This window comes from Erythrolamprus reginae, chromosome 4 (genome assembly GCF_031021105.1).
Source record: "Erythrolamprus reginae isolate rEryReg1 chromosome 4, rEryReg1.hap1, whole genome shotgun sequence".
NCBI lineage: Eukaryota > Metazoa > Chordata > Lepidosauria > Squamata > Dipsadidae > Erythrolamprus > Erythrolamprus reginae.
Window position 1 is genome coordinate 65,817,617 of NC_091953.1, and position 21,744 is coordinate 65,839,360.

General features: G+C 40.2%; 1 protein-coding gene across 3 annotated transcripts in view; it reads left to right on the forward strand.

Moving 5' to 3' along the window:
* Positions 1-571: 571 nt before the first annotated feature.
* AGPAT3 (1-acylglycerol-3-phosphate O-acyltransferase 3) overlaps positions 572-21,744 on the forward strand; it is a 92,493-nt gene continuing 71,320 nt past the window's right edge. The window contains exon 1 of one of the 3 annotated variants that reach the window (XM_070750517.1): positions 572-1,270. The gene's annotated coding sequence lies outside the window, so the exon portion shown is untranslated. The remainder of the gene's footprint in view (positions 1,271-21,744) is intronic. The other 2 variants (XM_070750516.1, XM_070750518.1) reach the window with 2 other exon arrangements.

Here is a 21,744-nt window from a genome sequence, read left to right on the forward strand (position 1 = left end):
CATTGAGTCTGTCACCCTCAAAACGACACTATAGAGTACTGCACACCAAGACAACTAGACACAAAAAGTCCCCCCCAACCCATCACTCCGCTAAACCAATAATTCCCTCAACACTGTCAAACTTTTTACTAAGTCTGCATTTCTATTTCTACTAGTTTTTTCTCATCATTCATATCACCCTTTTCCTCCCACTTAGGACTGTATAACTTGTTGCTTGTATCCTAAGATTTTTATTAATATTGATTGTTTCTTCATTGCTTATTTGGCCCCTATGACAATCCTTAAGTGTTGTACCACATGATTCTTGACAAATGTATATTTTCTTTTATATGCATTGAGAGCATACGCGCCAAGACAAATTCCTTGTGTGTCCAATCGCACAGTAAAGAATTCTATTCTATTCCAATCCCTCACATGAATGGGTGACGCCTATGAATAGCGGGACCGAGCTATGAGGTGAAAAAAAAATAACGTGGAATTAACCACGGCGACCGAAGAAAGACCTCGACGCCGGCAACCACGCGGCTGCCGCTTCCCGCATTCCGCGAGCCTGGGAAGGAGCAGCTGCCGCTCTGCCGTGTAGCGTGCGCGCCATCGAGCCGTCGGCGGGGCTTCTGTTCCCATCTCTGAGAGCCGGACGCGGGGCCGGGCTGCGGAGGTCGCGCCTTCCCACTCTCCGCGGCTCCAACTTCCAATTAGGAAAGAAGGGAGGCGCCTTTGAGGCAAATTCGAGGTATTTTCTTTTCCCCTCAAGCGACCTGCAAAGGCCGGAGCTCCCTGGCTTCCCTCAGGGCTCCCGCGACTGAAGCAAGGCTGCTGCCGGCACCACCATACTCCCCCCCTTCTTCAGCCGCCAGCCCCGTTCCCCTGCCTTTTGGTTCGGGAGGAACTGAACTGTCGTTGCACAGGAAGTAGCGGCTGCTGGGAGCACACACGGACACACGGACACACACACACACACATACACCAGAGGCACCCTCGAACACACACTCGCACAGGCGGAGCGGGTTCTGCTGCCGCACTCTGGGCACAAGGCTTCCATCCCGGCGCCGCTTCCACAGGATTCCTTCGACGCCCTTTTTCGGAGCGGCGTCCCAGGGTCCGCAGAGGCGGCGGCTGCTTCGGTCGCCGGCGCCGAAGCCAAGTGTCGGCAGGGCTGCTTTAAACGGGGAGAAGGACAGAAGGGGCTGCGGCCACGGGATCGAGGCTCCGGGAGTCGAGCTGGAGAGCAGCCGCGGAGCAGAAGTTCCGGGGGCGGCGAGGACTGCAGGTTTGTCGTGCTGCTTTCGGCGGGGAACTCCGGGTGCTGCAGCGAGGCCGGGCAGGCTGGTGGGAACTCGCCTTCCCTCCCCCCCCCCCCTCAACCCCACCTCATCGGGAGACGAGCTTGACGAGTCCCCCGCCCCCTCCCCTGAGCGCCGGAGCCTCCTTTCTTCCTGCAAAGCCCTTCCACGCCGCCGTCTCTTTTGCTGCAGTCCTCCCAGGGACCCCCGCCCCCCCCCGGGCCGGTCCTTTTGCCCAGCAGTCGGCTTCGCGCTGCTCCCTCCGCTCGCCTTTTTTTTGCTTTTGCGCGTGACCTTACAATGGAGGAATCCGCTTTTCCACCCTTCGCCGAAACGGCGTTGAGAGCTCCGCGTTTCGCTTCGGTGCGTTGGGGGTGGTGGTGAGCGAGCGTCCCCTCTTCCCCTGGTTTCATCCCTTTCCCCGCCAGCTTCCGCTCGGTGGGTGGACGTGGCTGTCTCGGAGGCTGTGCGTGTATGTGTGTGTGAGGCGCGCGGGTTAGTTTTTGTATTGAGGTTTCCATTTGATTTGACACCGTCCGTTTTTTAATTTGCGCCAAGCCGGCGCTTTCCGATGGTTTTACGCGCCACGCCTCGGTCCCTACTGCCGTTCAGCGCCTCCTCGTTTGCTGCCGATGAAAGGAAGCGCTGCGTTTTATTTCTGCCCTTATTCGTTGCTTCTTTGCACGACTGGCTCGAGTTTGCTTGCTGGCAAGGGGAGAGCTAGTTTGGGACCATTACTTTGCCTCTGATCTGTTTGCAGTCAAGGTCTGCACTGTGGAGAGAATACAAGCATTGTAGGGAAAAATGAGTATTTTAGAGTAATTACTGACAGACTGGAAAAGATTGTCATCCTTCATTTGATCCTGGCAGACTGTGTCATTGTGTTCGGATGACATACATTATTAAATTAACCCAGTTCCTTTTGTTCACACCATACACTGAACTGAAAATTAATTATGTAGGCTAGAATGGAATGATACATTAAACCATTAACTAGCATGTAGTATTATATAGATAATTTGTGGTTTCATATGTTGTACCCCCCCCCCCACTTTATGTTTTTCATGATTACCACAATAGCAATAGCACTTAGACTTATATACCTCTTCACAGTGCTTTACAGCTCTCGCTAAGCAGTTTACAGAGTCAGGGTATTGCCCTCAACAGTCTGGATCATCATTTTACCTACCTTGGCAGGATGGGTATATTTCTAATTAAAATTTAAATCTATGCCAATCAGATGTGCTATACTATGATAGCCTTGTAGCCTGTACTATTTATGCTATGTAAATACAACCAAGAGATCTTGGAAGTGAATTATACTTATTACAGTAGTTACTGATTCATAATAGTCTTACACACACACACACACACACACACACACACACACACACACAGAGTATATGGGTGCTACTGCATTTTTCAACCTTCAGTCTTTTATGTAGAGAGATAATTTCTAAATAAATACAGTAAGTCTTTCAATGTTTGGGTCAGTTTATCAATACCACAATGTTCTTTGATTACAATGTGTACCCAAAGATAGGGAATTTACATTAAGGCCTTGGTATTACAGCATACTTGCTTTGCAATTTTCTTTATTATAGAGAGTCTTGTAATCAAATGTCATTCAACCCAGAATAAATAAATATACAGATAAAAATGTAATATTTAAAAGAAAGTGGTAGGGCAATCTAGTTCTCTAACATTTAGTTTTCTAAAATCTAAATGAAACAGTTTATTTGATAGGTGTTCTTATTTTTTTCATACTTAGCATGGCCAAGTTGAATGGAAAACTGTCCATTCTGGACTCTGAAGTTGTGAGGATGCTCACAAATAGGGAGCTGACGTAAAGCACTACAGTGAGGTAGCAGTTTCCCAGCACATAGGAAATATATTTTTTTAAAAAGGGTGGGAGGCAAGGGTAGCACAATCTGGAAATGGATAGAACACTGAAAAAGAGTTTACATAGCCAACTTCCTAGTTAGGCTCATGGTAGTAAGGATTTAGAATTGAAAGATTCTGTCTAGCTCAGGAGTCGGCAATCTTAAACCCTCAAAAAGCCACAAAGATCCTAACCGGAAGCCCCCTGTTCAATACTGGAGTCGACCGTAAGTCCTATTCCCTTCATCATAAGAGTCACCTCATAGTGTAATGTCCCTTTTCCTCTACCTGTCCTAACAGAAAGCCTTATCAATTGTGTAACTGACCAGAAAATCTGTCCCTTGCCATAGAGTCTCTTCCTGGAACGCCATACTCCCCCCCCCCCCAAAAAAAAACCCCAGAAGCTCCTCTCAAAATTGTGGCACTGATCAGTGACAGGGAGTCACAGCTGAGGGATGAAAGAGCCACATGCGACTCCAGAGCCGTGGGTTGTTGGCCCCTGGTCTAGTGAACTGAATTGCTGAATTGCTCCACAACATTTTTGCACTTAGTCTAAAAGAAGTTTACATCAAGATTTAAAAAATGCATTTTGCCCTCAGCTACTTTTCTGAAACTAATAATAATAAAAGTTATTGGGTTGCATCCAGGTAGTTGCGCAAGTCTAATTCATTTCAAATGCTCAGGTCCATTAATTTCAACACATGTCCCATTTATTCAGTGGGTTTCAAATGAGATCTAATTCACTGTCCAACTTTCATGCCAAATACTTCCTTTTGACAAAAATACATTTCTGGAAGGGGTGTTTCTTCCCCTACTTCCTTCTTTTCAGATGTACATGCAGTGTGATTAATGTTGATTCCCGTGTTCTGTCAGTTTAATGTTCACACAATTTTTTGTATCATTTCTTACATTTGGCTTTGCCACGTCTATTATATAATGTCATTGTGTGCTACAGCCCATTTTGCTTTTAACTGATTTGGCATATATTTTTACATTTTTTCTTGAATCTTACTGGGGTGTACATTTTATCCTTTGAGGCTCATGCAGCCAGAACTTTGGTCTAAAAATTTACTTCAGCAGTTTCAGAGAAATTGTGCATTTTCAAGTTTTTATTTCAATTTAGTTCAATATGCTAACAAAAATGAATGTCTAATTCTGATTTCTAAATCTGATTAGAAATCTAATTCTGAATTATCATTTGATCACTCTAATCCATTTGACTTTTCAGATGATGGGAATGTGATTGCACTTTTTGCTTGATACTAATGGATGCAATAGTTGCATACATAATCCATACATAATTGTATAATTCTCACTGTCAGAGATAATTTCAAATGTTGCTTACAAAAGTGTAATTAGAAAGTTCTGGGAAAGGAGTATTGGGAACACATTGACTGATGATGCTCATGATAATAATAATAATAATAATAATAATAATAATTATTATTATTATTATTCACTTTTCTGTTGCAACTCAGCAAACGAGATCACTATGCTGGATTTCGTATTTCATCACCAGTCGGGCGCTTCCCAAGCACCTAGGACTGCAAATAATAATAATGAGAGCCAGTTTAGTTTGTTGGTTTAAGGCACAAGGCTAGAAACCAGGAAAAACTGTGTTCTGTTCCTGTCTTAGACATGAAAGCTGGTTGGTGATTTTGGGCCAGTCATTCTCTCTCAGCCCATGATGTCAGGTTCTGGTGACAAGCCAGTCGGCCAGTTGCTGTTGCAACCAATGGATCAATACTTGGTTACCTCCCCTACCCCAAACAAAACAACAACAGTGGATCCTGCTTTTGTGGGAAAATGCTAAGAAGAAAGATGTGTGCATATTTGGAGTGTATTCCTCTATTTATAGGGACCTTATGAGGAAAGCACTTTTTAAAAGCTAATTTATATCATTACTGAACTTTGGAACATGACACAAGTAGTTAGTTTATTAAACATATTGGATCAGTCTGGTCATTGCATGGACAATACCATTCAAACATCTATGACAATGTTCTAGCTTTTCTAGGATCAATCCTGTAATCTCTTGTGTTTTAGCCATCTGTTCCTATGTGTTTGTTTTCTTCTTATTCACTTTTCTGTTACAAATTCCTGTGTTTTTACAGTAACTTCTCATTCACTTTAAAGATTCCTCAAAAGATCAGATATCTAAGTATTCCTGAAAGCCTTAATAAATTCCTAATTTGGGCATAAAATGAATAAAGCAAAAGCAAATTTTGTTGCTGTGTTGTTTTGTTCTTTCTATTAATCCATTTTAGCTTAGCAATTTTATTTTGTGCCTTTTACGGGCTTCTGCCTTTTCTGAAACCTGACTGTTAATTTGACATTCTTTCTCCTCCCTCTCTTATTCTTTTCTTGTAAAATTTTAAGCAAAACTTTGATGAGAAATTAGTGCCATGGTTTGATAATATACATATTTTTCTTTCATTTTGGTTTTTGAGTATAGAATATATTAAGATACCTGAATTTTTTTCATTTTCTATCCACACAGTCTTTATGCATACTTGTTGAAATAAAGCTATTAGTTTAACTTATTTTATGGCTTTAAACAGTATTTCAGTGTTTTTTCACATAACAACTTATTTATATCCTCTTATAAAGTTCTTTTAAATAATCTTTCCTGAACCTATTATCTCTATATAATACCACCTCAACTGTTTGTTATTGCATTGATTCCTCTGTGAACAATACTGACAAAGTCAGGTTATGGTTAACAAACATAAAATACTTCTGCCGGACACTCTCACATCTGTCACATAATGATCTGAAGCTAAATAGAAAACAACATCTGAAATGGAATCTATTCTGCATATAGAGCCAAGGGATTGCGGTGGAATTTGGACTGGACAAATGTGCCACCCTTACAATAAATGGGGAAAATAGTGAAAACAGAAGGAATCCATATACAGTAATCCCTCGCTACTCCGCGGTTCATCTTTCATGGATTCCCTACTTCATGGGTTTTCAAAGGGGGCTTAAATCCATTAAATCCATTGAAAACTTTAAATCCATTAAAAATTCATAAAATTCTACAGTACTACTGTACTCTATTAAAGAAACTGGTAGGATATCACATGTAGTTCCAGCTGAGAAACATTATATAATGACTCCAAAGGGTGGGTTTTAAAAGTCCAAATACTCATTAAATACATAAAAAGTATATTTCCTCTACTTCACAGAAATTCATTTTTCACGCGTGGTCTTGGAACGCATCCTCCACAAAAAATGAGGGATCGCTATACACTATGGAAATAAAATCAAGAGTCTGGATGAAAAGAATCACTACCAATACTTGGGCATTCTCCAGGCTGACAGCGTCAAGTATATTGAAGTCAAGTATAATGTTATAAGTAAATATTTTTCACTCCATAAAACACACCTAGGTTTAGAGAAAGAAAACAAGAAAAATATATAAGGCGGAGCCTGAGAAGACCACAGATAGGTGTCCTCTCATATGCCAGCTCTGCCTATTGACTCTTGCACTATGGAAAAGAGAAGGGGCGGGCAGTGACAAAGACGGAGCGGGGTTCAGCACTGTAAAAGGACTCCACAGCGGTGGCTTGTCTGCTATTTATCAAAGGACTGGCACTGACGCACAAACATTTTCAGTCACTTTTTGGGGGGAGGGGGTACATCTTACTTATGGAGCGAAAAATATGGTACGTAATGAGCAGAAGATTTCAAAATTTAAAGTTGGTGAAGGAAATACTATCAAAGCAATTAACCCCTGGACAATTCCAGTCAATTAGATATACAGCTGGAATAGTGGACTGGCCTCAAGCAGAATTAAAAGCCTTGGATAAGAAAACAACAAAAAAGGTAATCACATAATTCATTCACACAATGATGTGCTTACCAAGGAGTGGCGCTGGAGATAAAATATTGCAAGTATACCAGACGAAGAAGAAAAAAAAACATTGGAAGAATGTTTGAAGGACAGTAAAGAAGAGGTACTGAAATTAATACACCAAGAAGGTTTGCTGTGTATCAAACAGACTGGCTTACAGGAAGGACTAAGTGAAGAATAGAAAAGAGATATGGCAAGGCAAAGTGTGTCATGACCAAGTACACACACACACACACACATGGGGGGGGGGATGAGAGACATAGAAACATAGAAGACTGACGGCAGAAAAAGACCCCATGGTCCATCTAGTCTGCCCTTTTACTATTTCCTGTATTTTATCTTACAATGGATATATGTTTATCCCAGGCATGTTTAAATTCGGTTACTGTGGATTTACCAACCACGTCTGCTGGAAGTTTGTTCCAAGGATCTACTACTCTTTCAGTAAAATAATACTTTCTCATGTTGCCTTTGATCTTTCCCCCAACTAACTTCAGATTGTGTCCCCTTGTTCTTGTGTTCACTTTCCTATTAAAAACACTTCCCTCCTGAACCCTATTTAACCCTTTAACATATTTAAATGTTTCGATCATGTCCCCCCTTTTCCTTCTGTCTTCCAGACTATACAGATTGAGTTCATTAAGTCTTTCCTGATACGTTTTATACTTCAGACCTTCCACCATTCTTGTAGCCCGTCTTTGGACCCGTTCAATTTTGTCAATATCTTTTTGTAGGTGAGGTCTCCAGAATTGAACACAGTACTCCAAATGTGGTCTCACCAGCGCTCTATATAAGGGGATCACAATCTCCCTCTTCCTGCTTGTTATACCTCTAGCTATGCAGCCAAGCATCCTACTTGCCGTAGGCAGAAGTGATGACAAGAAGATCTGGCGATGGCTAAGAGCAGAAAAGAGATGGGTTAATTCTTAAGAACAGTCATATAAAGCCACAATTGAGAATATAGTAACAGACAGTAAATGCTACCTCTGCAAAGAAGCTGAAGAAACAGTAGATCACCTAGTTAGCTGTTGCAAAAAGATCCCAGAGTAACTACAAACAATGGCATGACAAACTAGCAACAATGGTACATTTGAATATAATTGTATAATTGTATAAATAATTGTAGTATTTATTTAATATTATTAAACAAGAATATATGCCTATTCCAGGTCATTGGGAAAGACTTGATAAGTGACCAAAATGCCAAATTTCATCAAAATTCTGACTGATTGTTTGACCAGCCATAATAATAGTATGCTGCCTGGTTTACAATTGTTAAAAAACTTAAAACCAAAAACAGTGCCAAAAAAAACCACAAGGCAAATGAACAAGGATGGCAAAGAAAACTATTAAGTCAATACTGTAAGTCTATGGAGAGTCTCAATCATCCAGGTCATGGTTGTCCCAAAGGTGAGTTTTCAAGAGGCAACTGGAGGCATCTTTGGGTCAGTACTGTATGTTTTTGTCCTATTAGAGTAGCCAATAGGTAACAGATTATATTTGTTAAGGAGTAGTGTTAAAGTTATCTTTATCAGTAATGTAATGGTGAGGCATCCTACAATATTTTACAATCTCCTGACCCTTAGTTATTGTGGGTTTTGATACATTATATATTTCTGAAAATGAACTCAGTTTTCAGTGGTAGGTCTTTGTTTAGATTCCTCTATTACTTGGCAGGTACTGTTATTTATTATTGTATATCCATTTCCTGAGTACCCCACACACTGAAAGTGCCTTTGAAAGCCCACGCCACCTAAAGGGCAAAGATGATGAGGCTCTCTTTAGGAAAATGTTTCTAAAGAACCTTCATGTACAGAATTTTAAGTTCTTCCCAGTCTTGGGTGGTTCTTTTTGTGAAATTGGAGCACAGCCAGTGGCATAAAAAGGTGTATGGCATTCTTGCTTGTGAAAATACTATGCTCTCAGAACAGCTGAGACACTGGCACCAGGACAGAAGCTCTTGGCAGGAGACTTGGTGAGGGATTTGGGAGAGCTGAAAAGGAAGTGTTGAGCAGAGCAGAACAGTACACAAAGTAAGTTTGACCCTTACTTTGCTATGTATGCTTCTCTATAAATGTGCTTCTTTTTCTCTTTGAAGGAAAGGTTATAGGGAAAGATTATAGTGTAGTCCTGCTCCTTTTATATGATGACTATCGCTTCCAGGAACTAAAAGAACAATCTAACAGAACCCTATACCACTTTTGTTTAGTGCTGACAAGCTTTTAAAAATTAACTGACTTCTTCAGGGGGAATTGTTTGCTTTCATTTAGATTCACACACTCAAGCAGGGGACCCTACACCATTTCTGACAAATGGCAGCCAAATCTCTTCTTGAACGCAATGATGAAGCTCCCACAACTTCTGAAGGCAAGCTGTTCCAGTGGTTGACTGTTCTCACTGTCAGAACATTTCTCCTTATTTCTAGGTTGACTCTCTCCTTGGTCAGTTTCCATCCATTATTCTTTGTCTGGCTTTCAGGTGCCTTGGAAAATAGCTTGACCCCTTCCTCTCTGTGTCAGTCTCTCAAATATTGAAATACTGCTATTCACTTTCACTAGACTTGCCATGCCCAGTTCCGGTAACTATTCTTGATGTTTTAGTTTGCAGTCCCCTAATCAGCCTGGTTGTTCTTCTCTGCACTTTTTCTAGAGTCTCAACATTTTTTTACACTGTGGTGACCAAAACTGGTTGCAGTATTCTAGATGTGGTCTTACTAAAGCTTTATATAGAGGTATTAGTACCTCACTTGATCTTGATTGTATCCTTCTGTTAATGCAGCTTAGGGTTGCATTAGCTTTTTTGGCTGCCGCTGCACACTGCTAGCTCATATTTACCTGGTTGCCCACTAAGACTCCCAAGATCCCTCTCATGGTTACTGCTATTAAGCCTGGTTTCACTCAGTCTATATTTACTTTTGGTTTTTCTTGCCTAATTGTAAAACTTTACTTTTCTCTACATTGAAATTCATTTTGTTAGATAGGACCCAATGTTCAAGTCTTTCAAGATCCATTTGGATCTTGAGCCTATCTTTTAGGGTGTTAGCTATTCCTGCCATCTTAGTATCATCTGCAAATTTGGTAAATTCCCCTATTCGCTTATCTGAGTCATTTATGAAGATATTGAAGAGTACTGGGCTTAAGGTGGAACCTTGCGATACCCCACTGTGTAATTCCCTCCATGTATACATAGACCCAGTAAAGACTACTGTTGAATACAATTTGTTAGCCAGTTATTTTACTTTTATTTTAGTTTTGTTACAGCATTGTGATTAATTGTTGAATAATATTATAATCCAATTTGAATTTCTTTAGAAGTAGATTTTAGATGCTTTCCTCGAAGCATTCAACATGCCTATCCTTTTGCTTTCCCTAAGAAAATTAATAAGCCTTTGGTATATGCCTATACAGTATACCAGACTTTAGCAACCTGATATCTTGCACATATTGTGAAATCTAATTCTCTTAACCTGATTCCAGACTAACCTTGAACATTGTAGCTTGGAAAAATGGAAATTGTAGTTGAAAGACTGGTTCTGGGACAATGGTTATATTTAACTTATTAGAAACAAATGCCATTAATCTCAGTGACATTTACCTATGACAAAAATGTAAAATGGTTTTGTTGCATTTACAGCAAGTGCTGTTAAAACTTTAAAAAACCACAATTTTTTTTTTGTAAGCTATAATTGCTGGGGTATCCTGTTATTAAAGGCAATATGTATTGGTTCATATGTCATACTAGGCCCAATATAAGCAAACTGCATTAGATATGAAGAGATTAAGATTTAAGATAATGGTTTACTAAATGACCAAATCGATAGAGTTCACATATCTCTTAAGTCAGAAGCTATGGTTTTCAAGCCAGTGTAGCAGAACTCATACAAAACATTAAGGTAAAAAACAAACCTTCATTATTGTGTGAAAACAGCCTATGGCATATACATTATAAGCCATATATTTATTCATTTAATAGGTTTAAAGCCCATCTTTCATTTAGGAATTCAAGGTTGTGTACATAACACTCCTCTGCTGCTATTCCAGAATCTTAAGATCTACATCAAGCTGACATAGTGAATATTTTATTTGAATCAGGCCTTTGAGAACTAGGAATAGTAATAGTGGTTTCATTCTAATTTCATCCTAATTCCAGCAAGCAGATAATAGTGGTTATTCATTGTGGACAGGTAGTTAAGCTCATGGTTACAAAATCATGAAAGTCTTTCTTCCTTCCTTTATTAATATTCATATTATCTTTGAATGTGAGGAAACATGGGACATGAATATGGAAAATAAAGAGTCAATATATTTACAATGAAGAATGGTAATGTGTTATTATCATGCTCCAATAATTCTTGAAAAGAGATTTGGGGAAGCAGCAAGAATACAGCACATACAAATTTGGAAAATATATGCATAGTACAACTGCATCCAATTTCCACAGTAAGTGTTTCAGGGCCATTTTAAAATACACCTACCTCTCCCACCAAAACAAAATCAGGAGCTAGAAGTATGTTTTGAATATAGTTTTGATCGTTTCTTTGCTATGATGTGGTTTTCAACGAAAAATCTCCATTTCAACTGTCAGCAAAGTTGCTGACACAGGAATATTGTTCTACATGTCATTGCCTTTTTAAACACTGTCCATTGATTCATGCTTTCCCAGATGTGAAAGGCTTAAGATAAAACTAGGAAGAGTTTCCATCCAATTTTGTATAGATTGGTAGACTGAAGCTTCTCATGCAATTTATTTATATATCAAATTTATTAGCCACCCATCTCCCTCACAGAGGGGCTTTGGGCAGTGTACAGTGCACAATTTAATTAATACAATAAACAAAATAAGATAAAACATTTTAAAATATTAAAAAATATTATAAAATTGCATCAGATGGAAAGATTTAAAATGGGGAGATTAAGAGTTGTTAATACGGGCAGGGGAATTATGGAGCCAACCAGCCCCATGGCTAGGTGAGCCCTTAAGTCCCCCCACGCAAGGTTACATAGCCAGGTTTTGACCTCTTTGAAAATATACCAGTAGAGTATTGTTTTGTTACACCCTAGGCCAGTGATGGTGAACCTTTTTTTCCTCGGGTGCCAAACGAGCATGCGTGAGTGCCCACATTCATAATTCAATGCCTGGGGAGGGTGAAAACAGCTCCCCCCCCCCTAGAGGCCCTTTGGAGACCAGAAATGGCCTTTCCCCCAACTTCTCGTGGGCCCAGTAGTCTTGAATTTCATCCTACCCAGACTCCAAAGGCTTCCCTGGAACCTGGCGAGGATAAAAACGCCCTCCCCCAATCCTTCTGATGCTCTCTGGAAGCCAAAAATGCTATCCCAGAGCCTCTGAGCAAGCCAAAAATCAGCTGTGCAGCACACACATGCATGTTGGAGCTGAGCTAGGGCAACAGTTTGCATGCCAGCAGATATAGCTCCATATGCCACCTGTGGCACCCGTTACAGTGGAATAAATGGGATCATCTTTTGTTTTGTTTTAAATTAGAATTGATTGCTTGATTGTTTCTGAAAATAATCTCTAGATGTTTGCAAATTAACAAACAAAAAAACAACCACCTTTGTTTAGTCGAGTAAACTGCCTTTCTGGCCCAGATATGTGATTTCCCTTGATAACTCTGAACCCCAAAAAGAAAATGCAATTAAAACCTGTAATCACAGAGAGGAAATTTGCTGTTTTCCAAATGTTGCTGAATTACTGCTCCAGTAGTTTCATCCACCATGACCAAAGTTATACACTCCTGGAAGTTATCGTTTGGCAAATGTAAGCCTCACCTCTTCCTCATCCCAGTATCTTTATTTATTTTCTTTACTTATTAGATTTTTAAGACTAGCCAACTCAGAAAAGACTCTGGGTGTTTTACAATAGTTTAAACAATAACTTGAATAAAACAATAATATTAAAAAATGTTCAGCCTCAATGGGGGCTGAACAAACACTTTAACTCCCAGCCCCCAGACCAGAACCAGGTCTTAAGTGACTTCTGAAACATGACAGAAGAATAGAATATGATCTATCGTGTTTCATATACACATGGGAAGGCGTTTCCCCATCATTATCACTATCTCTGTCTCTCTTTGTGGCCTTCACGTCAGCACTGATTACTGGTGACTACCTGGACAATCCCTGCAGTTTTCTTGGCAAAGTTTTTCAGAAGTGGTTTGCCACTGCTTTTTTCCTAGGGCGAGAAAGAATGACTGGTGTAAGAACACTTGGTTACTTTGTGCTAGGGCAGGACTAGAACTCACAGTCCCTTCTTTCTCTATTGTTTTTCTGCTGTTTAAGCCACAGATAGATGGCTTCTTTTACTTTTGTTTTCTACCATTTGACTGGTATATTGACATAACTATTCAACTCTTGCATCCTGTACCTTTCTGTTGCAGCAAACTTAATTAACATTAATCCTCTGAATGGTTTGCAACAATTCTTCCCAGACTTTTCTCCTGGGCCTTATTTTGTAGTTCTGATGGACTGCTCTTCTATATGTTGATGTTTTTTGTCTATTCTCCCTTATATTATTTCCTCAGCCTCCCGTCACTACTTTTCAGTCCTTCCTGACTACTTTTCAATCCTTCCTGACTACTTTTCAGTCCTTCTTCAGACTCCTAATAATGTATTTTTAAAATAAGGTTGCATTTGCATTACATATAATTTAGCATGGTTAATTTCATGTGATTTGTTGAGAAAAATCCCTTTTTTAATATTTGTATTTATATAACAAACCGAACTATAAATAACCAGCTAGACTGAGTTTCTACAACTCACTTTGTTAAAATGTAATTGGTTAGTTTTTGTTATCTAACTATGCCTATATTATATTATGAATCCACGGAGAGGGCCAGCATATAAATCCAATAAATAAATAAATAAATTTGATGTTTCACAAGACTCTTGTTATCCCACTATATTTATTTGCCTTATAGTGTTCAGAAAACCATGTAGTAAAAAATATCTGAGAACAAAATTGGTTCAATGGGCACATATGGAATTTAAGAAGAATATAACGGGTACTCTCTCAAAATGCCATTGGAAATTAGCATTTTCATATTTGCTCAGATGAGCATAATCAATCACAAAACACCAAATTAATAGAAAACATTCATCCCCAGGAATGCTTCTATAGTCTCAGTGAGGTTTTTGTGAATTCCAGCTACATTACCGCAAACAAATAATAATAATAATAATAATAATAATTTATTAGATTTGTATGCCGCCCCTCTCTGAAGACTCGGGGCGGCTCACAGCAATAATAAAAAAACAATATTATAGCGAAACAAATCTAATATTAAAAAAGAAGCATATAAAACCCTATCATATTTAAAAACCAAACAACACATACATACCAAACATAAAATATAAAGAGCCTGGGGGAAAGGTGTCTCAATTCCGCCATGCCTGGCGGTATAGATGGGTCTTGAGTAGTTTACGAAAGACAAGGAGGATGGGGGCAGTTCTAATCTCCAGGGGGAGTTGATTCCAGAGGGCCGGGGCCACCACAGAGAAGGCTCTTCCCCTGTGTCCCGCCAATCGACATTGTTTAGTCAGCAGGACCTGGAGAAGGCCAACTCTGTGGGACCTAACTGGTCGCTGGGATTCGTGCGGTAGCAGGCAGTTCCGGAGGTACTCTGGTCCAATGCCAGATGCCAGTGCTTTGTTTTGCAATATTGTTTGACTGTTGTATTTTTTATTAAAAATATTTTAAAAAGTCAAATAGGTTAGATGGATAGATTAGATGATTGATGCTAAAGTTTGCTTGGGATACACCATGATCAATCTTGGTATAAAATGTACTGTTTCATTCCAGTTTATTAGTTATGGAAGAGCTACCAGGCTGCAAAAATCTGGAGGACCCATAAAGGGCAGGATAAAATTAGGGTTTACTGCATCTCTTTGAAGACATCTACACTTTCAGATTTTACAGCCCAGATTGATAACCCAAAACTATGCTTTTTGCTTACCTTGCAGTTTAGGATAGAAATAAGATTATTATTAAATTATGCTAAGGAATTATATTATGTATTATTATAGCTTAATAAGTGTATCTTATTTGAAGTCTATTCTCCCTTCAAGATCAATATCCTATTAATTAGAGTGTAACAGAATGACTTCCCAGCGCTGGTAACCGAATATAAATTATCTTTGCTGAAACCTGATTGAATCCAGAACAATGCAAATTCATAGTTTTTTTAGTACAGTGGTACCTCGACATACGAGTTTAATTCGTTCAAGACCCGAGCTCGTAAGTCGATCAACTCGCATCTCGAACGAATGCCTTTAGACTTTGTTTTTCACGCCGATATAACTGGAAGCAAGGAGATTCTTGCGCCACCTAGTGGAAGCTTGGCTCGTATCCTGAATTTGAGCTCGGGTGTCGAACAGAAATTTCGCTCGCATCACGGCTCGTAACTTGGAATACTCGCACGTGGAGCAGCTTGTATCTAGAGGTACTACTGTACTTCTTTAACAGTTATTTGAATGATTTTAATATCTGATTAAAGAGCTCCAAGCTTCTCATGTTGGGAAAGCGGAAATATAAATATGTAATCTTATACTATCCTAAATATTCTATAAAACATTGAATTTATTAATCAAACAAATAATATATTAAATAATAAATTAAATACTTCATTATATTGAAGGAGATTTAGACAGAGTAAAATCTTTCAGCTGCAATCTACTGCTGATGACTTCATGAACCATACTTGTCAATAAAGCGGAACTGATTTATGTTGCCTTTTTCTGAAACTTATTTTTAAACTCTTAGCTTCCCTCTATCTTTGGTAATTTCTTGTAGTCTGTCATGCAGATGATAATTGGGCAATGTCTTGCTTAACTTTTTGAGTCAATTGGCTCATTGCTGTTTCTAAATAAATGCAAAGTTGCACTGAACTAATCTGAAAACTGGAAAACTAATCTGAAATTAAATCCAATTGTAAAAGGCAGAATTTGCATTACTCTGTAACTGCAATAGCTCTCTGATAGTTACTGTATGGCATCATTATATCTTCTTGCCAAGCGGTATAAACATCTGGCACAGCAGCAGAGTTGGATAAGTACTTTCCTTTTTGTTCTCTCTCAGCATTGCCAAGAACATTTTCATCCTTTGCTTTGCAGCTGATGATACAAAAGAACAACTTCATGCAGGTCAAAATCTAAGACTTTTTTGAAGCGGAGGAAAATACTGAAGACTGGATATTTAAAAATAAACTTAATTGTTGTTTAGTAGGGCCAAACAATCTTCAGTTTTGCCTTGAAATAATAGTATCGACTTGTAATGTTGCTAGAAATTCACTCATCACAGTTATTTGAAGTGTGGGATACCATCATCTTTTTTTCTGTAATGTTTCAGAGATTGTCTGATAATGTGCATCAGTTCCATTCCATAGATCAGGGGTCCCCAAACTTTTTACACAGGGGGCCAGTTCACTGTCCCTCAGACTGTTGGAGGGCCGGACTATAAAAAAACCCCTATGAACAAATCCCTATGCACACTGCAATACCTTATTTAAAGTAAAAAACAAAATGGGAACAAATATAATATTTAAAATAAAGAAGAAATTAAATAATTAAGTAATAAAGTAATTTACAGTATACTTCTTTATTAACAAGTAAATTTAAACTTAAATCAACAAACTCCCTCCATTTCTCCTTCCTTCCCTCGCTCCCTCCCTCCTCTCCATTTCTCTCTTCCCTCTCTCTTTTCTTCCTTCTCTCTCATTTGTTTCATTTTCCTCTCCCTCATTTCCTCTCCATCATTTTCTCATTTTTCTCTTTTCTCTCTCTCTCTCACTCTTTCCATCTATCCCCCTTTCTCTCTTCCTCTCTATCTCTCCCTCTTCCTCTCTCTCTTTCTTTCTCTGTCCCTCTCTCTTTCTCTCTCTTTCTCTCACTCATTTTCTTTCTCTCTCCCTCTTTGTATCTCTCACTCTTTCTCTCTCTCCCTCTCTCTCTCTCTCTCCCTCCTATCCTTCCTGCCCCTTGCCTCTGTACCGCCTCCTCACTCAGCAGCAGACTGCTGTGAGTTGACAGGAGATTCGGGAGCTTATTATATCTATTGATAAAATCTCGTGGGCTGCCGCGGGCCGGATAAATTGCCTCAGCGGGCCGCATCCAGCCCCCGGGCCGTAGTTTGGGGACCGCTGCCATAGATCTTGCTAAATGACTTACCTGAAAATTGTCATGAGGTGAAGGTGTTTTGAGTTTTTGATTTTCCTTTGCTGTTGCTTCTTTCAAAAAGGGCAGTGGTGTTGAGTGTAAAACTGTTTACCCTTCTGCTCATTTCTGCATCATCTTCCACATTGATGCTGGCAACAGGATAAATTTTCTTAAGGGCCATTATGGCCCAGAGATCACCCTCCTTAATCCTAATGCAACCATTCTGGCAACTTTGCTTTGACTGGCATTTGCAGTGGAGGTATTATCTGCAGAAGTATGCATTTATAGACCATTAGGAATCAATTTGATTTTGAAGCAACTGTTGAAGCCTTCTGGGGGAAGCATCTGCTTTAATACTTCAAGTACCAGTTCCAAATTCCTCCTTTGGTTATTTTCTACATCCGCAATAAAATCAAGCAACTCCATGTGCACCTTTGAAACATAAAAGTACAAATATACAGTATTCTTGGGATTGTCGGACCAGACCAAGAGTCAGCTAGTTCAGAGAGATGAAAAAACAAACTTTTAATAAAGGAGAATGCACCTCCCCTTGGGTACGTTTCCATTTAACAAACTCCAGCAAGGCTTAACTTTTCTTTAGGTATACATTGGTGGTGCAACTTAAAAATTATATTGCAGTGCACAAGTATCTTTCAAGAAGAAGCTTTATTTGGCATATAACTCATACATAGTGTTTTTAGTCTGTCTTGATGCTAGTTTTCTCTAAACAATGTATAATATATACATTTAATAAATAAAATTTAATTAAGTCAACTTAAATTAGGATAGAGTGATTTTTCAAGAAAAAAATCAGGTGATTATTAAGGAAACAAATGGCTACCAAACTAATTAAATACTGAAATATTCAAATATTTTTGAATATTGCTATATAATAATAATAATAATAATAATAATAATTATTATTATTATTATTATTATTATTATTAATTAGATTTGTATGTCGCCCCTCTCCACAGACTCGGGGCGGCTCACAACAATAGTAAAACAGTGTACAGTGAACAAATCTAATATTTTAAAAATATCTAAAAACCCATTAATTTAAAAACATACAACACAAGCATACCATACATAAAACTATATAAGCCTGGGGCAGATGTCTCAATTCTTCCATGCCTGACGGAAGAGGTGGATTTTAAGGAGTTTGTGAAAGACAAGGAGGGTGGGGGCAATCCTAATCTCCGGGGGAGCTGGTTCCAGAGGGTCGGGGCCACCACAGAGAAGGCTCTTTTTTTAAAAAAAAATTATTTTTATTTATTGGATTTGTATGCCACCCCTCTTCATAGACTCGGGGAGGCTAACAACAATGATAAAAACAACATGTAACAATCCAATCCAATACTAAAATAACTAAAAAAAACCTTATTATAAAAACCAAACATACAAACAGACATACCATGTGTAAATTGTAAAGGCCTAGGGGGAAAGAATATCTCAGTTCCCCCATGCCTGACAGCAGAGGTGGGTTTTAAGAAGCTTACGAAAGGCGAGGAGGGTGGAGGCAATTCTAATCTCTGGGGGGAGTTGGTTCCAAAGGGCCAGGGCCGCCACAGAGAAGGCTCTTCCCCTAGGTCCCGCCAAATGACATTGTTTAGTTGACGGGACCTAGAGAAGGCCCACTCTGTGGGACCTAACTGGTCGCTGGGATTCGTGCAGCAGAAGGCGGTCCCTGAGATAATCTGGTCCGGTGCCATGAAGGGCTTTATAGGTCATAACCAACACTTTGAATTGTGATCGGAAACTGATCGGCAACCAATGCAGACTGTGGAGTGTTGGTGTAACATGGGCATATTTGGGGAAGCCTATGACTGCTCTCACAGCTGCATTCTGCACGATCTAAAGTTTCCGAACACTTTTCAAAGGTAGCCCCATGTAGAGAGCATTGCAGTAGTCTAGCCTCGAGGTGATGAGGGCATGAGTGACTGTGAGCAGTGACTCCCGGTCCAAATAGGACCGCAACTGGTGCACCAGGCGAACCTGGGCAAACGCCTCCCTCGCCACCGCTGAAAGATGTTTCTCTAATGTTAGCTGTGGATCGAGGAGGACGCCCAAGTTGCAGACCCTCTCTGAGGGGGGGTCAATGATTCCCCCCCCAGGGTGATGGACAGACAGATAAAATTGTCCTTGGGAGGCAAAACCCACAGTCACTCCGTCTTATCAGGGTTGAGTTTGAGTCTGTTGACACCCATCCAGATCCCAACAGCCTCCAGGCACCGGCACATCGGTCGGATTCAGACTTACTCTTCCTCCATCGCTTCTCTAGACGTCTCTTCCCCTGGGTGCCGCCAGATGACATTGTTTAGTCGACGGGATCCGGAGAAGGCCAACTCTGTGGGACCTAACTGGTCGCTGGGATTCGTGCGGCAGAAGGCGGTCTCGGTCTATTTGTTTCCTCAATAGAAGGAAAATGTTCCAAGCCTACTAGGAGAAGTTTGGAAATTGACTAATTTTAAAGCAATGACTCATCCTTGTTTAATAGTGAAGGTTTGTATTTTCTGATCAGCTACTATATAAAGGTTGTGCAAAAAAGGTGTTTCTATATCGATTTGCATTCATAAGAGGGTTCAAAAAACTAAGATGGAAGATGTTTCATCATTTCCCATCACCTTTGTAGGTAGTATATAAGGCTATACTTCATTTTGCGATAAAGATTGTATGTAATTATCTCCAAATTTTGCTAGTCAGGAATTTCTGTGTGCATATAGAGAGAATACCAATCGGAAGTCAGCAAACTGAACATTTCTGACCTCTGGAGGTGGGGGGAAGTTGTTTTCACCCTCCCCAGGCTCCTAGAAAGTCTCTGAAGCCTGGGAAGAACGAAAAATAGGCATGCCACCCCATGTCAGGAGGGGGTACATGGAATTATGAGTATAGGCATGCACATGTTTGACCCCCTTTTTGGCACACGAATCCCAAAAAGTTTGCGACCCCTGTTATGGATGATTTCTTCTGGGTGCAAAAACAAGTGTTTGTAACAACGTGAGATCTAAGGAGGGAAACACCCCCCCCCCCCAGCTTTGCCAGCTTCTGAGAGAGACAGTCGCTTTTCTACCACAAGGCCCAACCTATTCTAGAGCTCTAGAGACTTCTAAAGGTAAATGAGTGATTCGTGACAGGGTGGGGAGGAACTCATATGATGGGCTGGCAAAGCAAGCCCAGTGCCTGTGGAGGGCAGGATGGGGGGTGGGGAATAGGCAGGGGGCATATTCAGTATTGGGCTGCAGCTGGTACGGTCAGATGCACAGTTGCGGTTGGAAAAATGGAGCTCCAACTTATGGGTGGGCATGCACGTTGGCATGAGATTCAGCTTCTGGGCATGTGCAGGAAGCCAAATCTTGCGCAAGAACACTTGCGTGTGTGAGGTTTCACTGATTTTCAGTGGGTTTTTTGCTTCTGCGCATGTGCAGGAAACCGAATTGTGCGTGAGATTCAGCTTCTGCACATGCGCAGTAAACCAAATCTCGCACCAAAGTGCACTCCCACAGGACGCACGCGTGCCTACACCCATTGCCGGTAGTACATCAGTAGCACCGGCGACGGGCAGCCCTTCCCTGGGCATATTGCAATGTCTCTGGTTGTAAGGGCAAATGAGCACTGTGGTACTGCAACATATGTAATTTCAGGACCAAGTCATAAGTACTTTGAGAGGATGTCATAACTTTGAATTGTTGCTTAGTGAACGGTCATAACTTGAGGATTACCTGTACCATGTCTTTTTCTCACTCCTTTTTAGTCTGCATCTCCCTATTTCTTGACTTCTTTTATTAAATTTTTGTAAGTTGAAGCAAGTTGGACATCAATATTCTTCTGAAGCACCTATTCTCAACACAGCTTATTGAAGTAGCTTCCTCAGTGATGAAGTCTACTGGTTGCTCGAGAATCTTCACTGACATAGAAAAGTTGACTTTGCAAAGTACCTGTAAGTGTATTCTGTACTAACTTGGAAATCTTATGTCTTATCAAAAAGTCATCCATGGTACTACTGTAATGTCAAATTTATATCAGCTTTCCATTTAGGTACAGCTGTGCACATTACTAATAGAATATGAGAGTAAACATGTTCTGTCTGGGTCCCCCCAGACGCCAACACCAACCAAAAAGAGTATCCAGACACACTGGTAAAAAGCAAAGGCAGTTTATATAATTCAAATCAAACACAGGTAACAAAAACTGTTCTTACAGACAGGAACACTATGAAGCTTCACAGAGGTTTCACGAAGGCCAGGCAATAAAACAGGATTCTTGCTGGCAAAAACAACGCTGGAGATAATAAAACCCACGCCTCCCCCAAGTCTTCCAGGCTTCTAGGCCACAAGCCAAGATCAGAGATGCCGAGGATCGAAGCAAGGTCACAGGACTCCCAGTTGATAACTCTCCACAAGACTGTAAGGTCGGGCCTGCCTTTTCAACCCTGCTGAGGAGAACCACACCCAAACCCAGCTGTTGCCAATTCAGGGATGGAAATACCTTTCTAATTGGCCCCGTCTTTGAGCTGCTCGTCGCTGCCTCATGTCTATTATAGCCTGTGCGTCTTCATCCA